The sequence below is a fragment of the Curcuma longa genome, unplaced genomic scaffold, assembly GCF_044706935.1.
Source record: "Curcuma longa cultivar G26 ecotype Majalengka, Jawa Barat unplaced genomic scaffold, ITB_CL_G26_1.1 contig_8565, whole genome shotgun sequence".
Taxonomy (NCBI): Eukaryota; Viridiplantae; Streptophyta; class Magnoliopsida; order Zingiberales; family Zingiberaceae; genus Curcuma; species Curcuma longa.
In genome coordinates this window covers 9,265-14,850 of record NW_027435250.1, presented here as the reverse complement: position 1 = coordinate 14,850, position 5,586 = coordinate 9,265, and the positions used below count along the sequence as shown (strand labels likewise).

General features: G+C 39.2%; 1 pseudogene; it reads right to left on the bottom strand.

Annotated features, from left to right (window-relative positions):
* Positions 1 to 706: 706 nt before the first annotated feature.
* On the bottom strand, positions 707 to 4,561 carry LOC141819536 (uncharacterized; annotated as a pseudogene).
* Positions 4,562 to 5,586: the final 1,025 nt, after the last annotated feature.

The following is a 5,586-nucleotide window of genomic DNA, read 5'->3' as shown; positions in this document are numbered from 1 at the left end:
AGAAACTTCAAAGCTGCATGATCAGAAAATACAACCACGTGAGAACATAATAAATAAGATCGAAATTTATCTAATGCAAAAACAATGGCAAGAAGCTCCTTCTCTGTCGTGGTGTAATTTGCTTGAGCCGAATCCAAGGTCTTCGAAGCATAATAGATCACATGTGGTGCCCCATCAACTCTCTGTGCAAGTACTGCCCCTACAGCAAAATTAGAAGCATCACACATAAGCTCAAATGGTAAAGTCCAATCTGGTGGCTGAATAATAGGTGCAGTAACCAAAGCCTCCTTCAATCTCTGAAAAGCCTCCTGACACCTCTGATCAAAATGGAACTCTACATCTTTCTGAAGCAACTGAGACAATGGATGAGCAATCTGACTGAAGTCCCTAATAAATCTCCTGTAGAATCCTGCATGGCCAAGAAAAGCTCGAACATCCCGCACGCATGCGGGGTAAGATAAAGAAGATATAACACTAACTTTAGCAGGATCTACTTCAATGCCTTTCCTAGAGACTATATGACCTAAAACAATACCATGCTCAACCATAAAATGACATTTTTCAAAATTAAGCACCAAATCAGTCTCAATGCATCTATCTAAAACCCTAGACAAATTTTCTAGACATGCATCAAATGACGAACCATACACAGAAAAATCATCCATGAAAACTTCCATGCAATGCTCTAATAAATCACCAAAAATGCTTACCATGCATCGCTGAAAAGTCCCTGGAGCGTTGCAAAGCCCAAATGGCATCCGTCTATAAGCAAATGTACCAAAAGGACACGTGAATGTGGTCTTCTCCTGATCCTCTGGGTCGATGCAAATCTGAAAATATCCAGTGTATCCATCAAGGAAGCAATAATGTGACTTACCCGCCAACCTCTCTAGCATCTGATCAATAAATGGCAAAGGGTAGTGGTCTTTTCTGCTTGCTTCGTTCAGCTTCCTATAGTCCACACAAACTCTCCAAGCATTCTTCACTCTGGTGGGCACCAACTCATTCTCCTTATTAGCCACAACTGTCACCCCTGACTTCTTTGGAACCACATGAATAGGACTAACCCACTTACTGTCAGAAATAGGGTAAATAATACCTGCCTGTAGAAGTCTAGTCACCTCTTTCTTCACTACATCAAGCATCAGTGGGTTAAGTCTCCTCTGGGGCTGTCTCACTGGTTTCACATCCTCCTCCAAGAAAATCCTATGCATGCAAATAGAAGGACTGATACCAGGAATGTCTGCTAGGCTCCATCCAATGGCTTTTCTGTGCTGCCTCAGAATCTCTAAAAGTCTGCTCTCTTGCTCCTGTTCTAAATTCTGGGCTATGATGACAGGCAACTGATGATTCTCTCCTAAGTAAGCATACTTCAAGTGTGAAGGCAACGGCTTCAATTCATCCTGTGTCTGCTCAACAGAAGGCGATTCTAGGGGTAGAGCTTCTCCTAAGCAATCCCCTACGCATACTTCTTCTTCTCTAGGCGATCCTAGGGGTAGAGCTTCTCCTAAGCAATCCCCTACGCATACATCATCTCTATCCCTCTGAAATAATCCATCAGAAATATCATCCACTCCCAAATCTGTAAAATCTGCAAAAAATGTAGTCAAAACATCTCCAGAATCAATCTCAGAACAATCTGAACCCATCTGTGAAAAGAAATCCATATACTCCATCTCATCTGAAATATCCAAACTAAGAACAGAATGATCCTCTCTAGGATGCTTCATAGCGTCAAGAATGCTGAATCGAACCACTGTATCACCTACCTCCATAGAAAGTGTGCCCGCATGAACATCTATCTTTGTCCTTGCAGTCTTCAAAAATGGTCGTCCTAAAATAAGTGGAGATCTACTGGCCAGATAGTCTCCCTCCATGTCAAGTATATAGAAATCTGCAGGAAAGATAAGTTCTCTCACCTTAACCAATACATCTTCAATAACTCCAGCTGGGTGAGTCTGACTGCGGTCAGCTAACTGAATGACAACTCCTGTAGGCTGTAGTCTTCAAAGTCTGAAACACTGATTTTGGTCATCCTAAAATAAGTGGAGATCTACTGGCCAGATAGTCTCCCTCCATGTCAAGTATATAGAATCAACTCATTTCCTTTCAACTTTTTCTTGGAAAAAGATCCTTCAAGTTCTCTCACCTTAACCAATACATCTTCAATAACTCCAGCTGGGTGAGTCTGACTGCGGTCAGCTAACTGAATGACAACTCCTGTAGGCTGTAATGGTCCAATGCCTAAAGTCTGAAACACTGATTTTGGCATTACATTAATTGACGCTCCCAAATCCAGCATAGCATCCTTAAAAAGACTACTCCCTATCTCACAAGGCACTGTAAAAACTCCAGGATCTTCGCATTTCTGAGGAACAGTCTGAATAAGTGCTGACACATTCTTGCCCATGCTAATCAACTCATTTCCTTTCAACTTTTTCTTGTGCACACAAAGATCCTTCAAAAATTTTGCATACTTTGGAATCTGCTTGATCATTGTGAGTAAGGGAACATTAACTTCCACCTTGCTGAATAAATCCATAAGTTCTTGGAATTCCTTAGCTTTCTCCTCCTCTACATCCCTTCTTGGTTGAACCTTGCGTCGAGGAAAAGGTAAAGGAACTTGCTGCCCGGTATTTCCTTGCTCTAAATCCTCAATTTCTGCATTTCCAGCTTTACTGGTGGCTGCTGGAAAATTTTTCAGCAGCAGAATATAGTTGCTGGAATTTTCTGGAATCACTCCATTCTCCTCCTTGTTCTTGCTCCAAATCTATATGATCATCAATAATTGGTGTAGACTTTGAAGTTGGCACATTCTGGACTTCTGGAATTCCTTTATTGCTGAAATTTTCTTCCTGATTTGCTGGAAATTTCTCAACAGCAGCCCCTCCACTAGAACTTCCCAAAATTTTTCTCCCACTCCTTAAAGTTAATGCACTTACGTTCCCTTTAGGATTAGGAGTAGTTTGTGAAGGCAACTGATTTGAACCTTGAGATTGCAACTGGTTAATACTAGAAGCTAATTGTCCAATTTGCCTTTCCAAATTTTGAAGTGCAGAATCCGTTCTTTGCTGATTTTGATTTTGCTGAATTATTTGCTGCATTAACCCTTCCAATCTAGCTTGTTGTGGATCTGAATTTGAAGCATTACTAGGGCCTCCTTGGGTTAAACTCAACCGTGTAGGTGCTGGAAGTGCTGGCTGGAAATTCTGCCCTTGCTGAAATTGTTGATTTTGCTGCTGGAAATGAGGCTGGAAATGCTGATTAGGGTTCTGGAAATTGCTGAAATGAAATGCTGGAATTGCTGAAAAGGTGGCTGGAATTGGTTTGCAGGGTGGTATTGATGCTGATAATTGCTGATTTTGCTGGAAACCTTGCTGATTTTGTTGCTGGAAATTCTGGTTAGGCTGAATCTGGTATTGCTGCTGGAAATGTTGATTTGAAGGCGGTTGTTGATAAAATGAGTTGCCATACCTCAAGTTAGGATGATCTCTCCAACCGGGGTTATATGTAGATGAATGCGGATCATATTTTTGTTGGAATTGAGCTCTAGAAAATGCCGCCAAAGATTCATCTTGATGGAGATTAGGACAAAGTTCTGAATTGTGATCATTGCTTGAACAAATGCTACAAATCATGCCTTGTTTACATGGAAATTGAGCAATTGGCACACTAGAAGGCTGATTAGCATTATTCAAGACTAGTTGCTTCACCAAAGATGTTAATTCCATCAATGAACTCCTTATCTCCTTTTGTTCATTAGCAACCATCTGGACTTCACCAACTCCTCTAGTTGTGAGCGTTCTACTCCCAAATTGCTGTGAGTTTTCAGCCATGTTTGATATTAGCTCCCTTGCTTGTTCTGGAGTCTTGTTCACTAATGCCCCTCCAGCTGCTGCATCTATCATACTTCTGTCCATAGGTAATAAACCCTCGTAGAAGTACTGGACAAGTAACTGCTCACTAATCTGGTGCTGAGGACAACTTGAACACAATTTCTTGAACCTTTCCCAATAATCATACAATGTTTCCCCCACCACTTGTTGAATCCCACAGATACTTTTCCTGATAGTTGCAGTCCTCGAAGCTGGGAAAAATTTTTCCAAGAAAGCCTTCTTCATATCCATCCAAGAAGTGATGTATCCCGGTGGCAAATAGTACAACCAATCTTTTGCTACTCCAGTCAATGAGAAAGGAAAGGCCCTGAGCTTAATATCCTCTTCTGAAATTCCTTGTGGCTTCATGGTTGAACATACCACATGAAATTCATGTAAATGCCTGTTTGGGTCCTCTCCAGATAATCCTTGATACTTTGGAAGTAGATGAATCAACCCTGATCTCAGCTCAAAATCACTCTCTAATGTAGGATAAGTGATGCATGAGTACTTGAAAGCTTCATCAGGAGCTGCAAGCTCCTTCATTGTTCTGCTATGATCAGCCATGAGATATCTGAAGAATTTTCTGAATTTTCTGAATTTTTCTCTTGAATTCTCAAAGCTCTGAAGGTCCTTTCAATTTCAGGATCTAACTCAAACAATTTCTCTTTAGAAGACCTGGTCATGAAAACAATTCAATTAGCATTCAAGAAGATATTCTATGAAAACAAATACAATGATAGTCAATGAAAATCAAACATGCACAATCTAAAACAAACACACATTACTAGTAGGTTCCCCGGCAACGGCGCCAAAATTTGGTGTCTACCATTCTACGTGTCACGTGGTGCATCAAATTGATATAGATCAAAACATTTCAAAACTAAAAATAAAAGTGTAGTATGGAGTCCCAAGTCGTATTTTTCCAAGGATACTAATAAGTGTGTTTGAATTAGATTTTCAACTCTTTCTTTTTGGATTTTCTATACAAACAATTTAAAATGTCAAAACATCTAAACAAGAATTTAAACTAAAATTAAACAAAATGACTGCAAAACTAAAATGAAAAATTACTAATTAAACTAGAAAACTAAATGACTGAAAATTAAACTAATTAAATGCAGAATTAATAACAAAATTGAAATCTACCAAATTGAAACTAGAATTAACAAGAATCTAACTCTAAATGCAATCAAACTACTTAATCCTAATGCAATTAAACTAAGCATTCTATCTTGATTTAACAAACTAACTACAGAAACCTAATATTACCGAAAATTCTGCTAAACTGCAAAATTCAAAACAACTATTAAAACAGAATTAAAACATAAAATCAAATTGCAATCTCATTCAATTTCAAAATTCAACAAATGAAATGTTCTTATTGCTAAAACAAACTAAACAGCAATTAAACAATGAAACAACTTTAGATCTAGGTTAAGAAAAATGCTGGAAAAATCATTCACAAACTCAAATCAAAGATCAACTTCCTTCTCTTCACTGATCTGCGAAGAAACCTCAGGGAACGCCCTTGTGGTTCTCAACAGCTCTTCCGAAACCTTCAGCCAGTAAATCAAGATCTCCCAGCTGCAGAGAACGCCCTTGTCTAGCTGGAATTTCTTGTCGCGTGAAGAACAGAGGAAGAACAGCGATCAAATCTGGAAATAGATCAAATCTGAAATGAATCTCTGGTGAAAATGGAAATGGAATG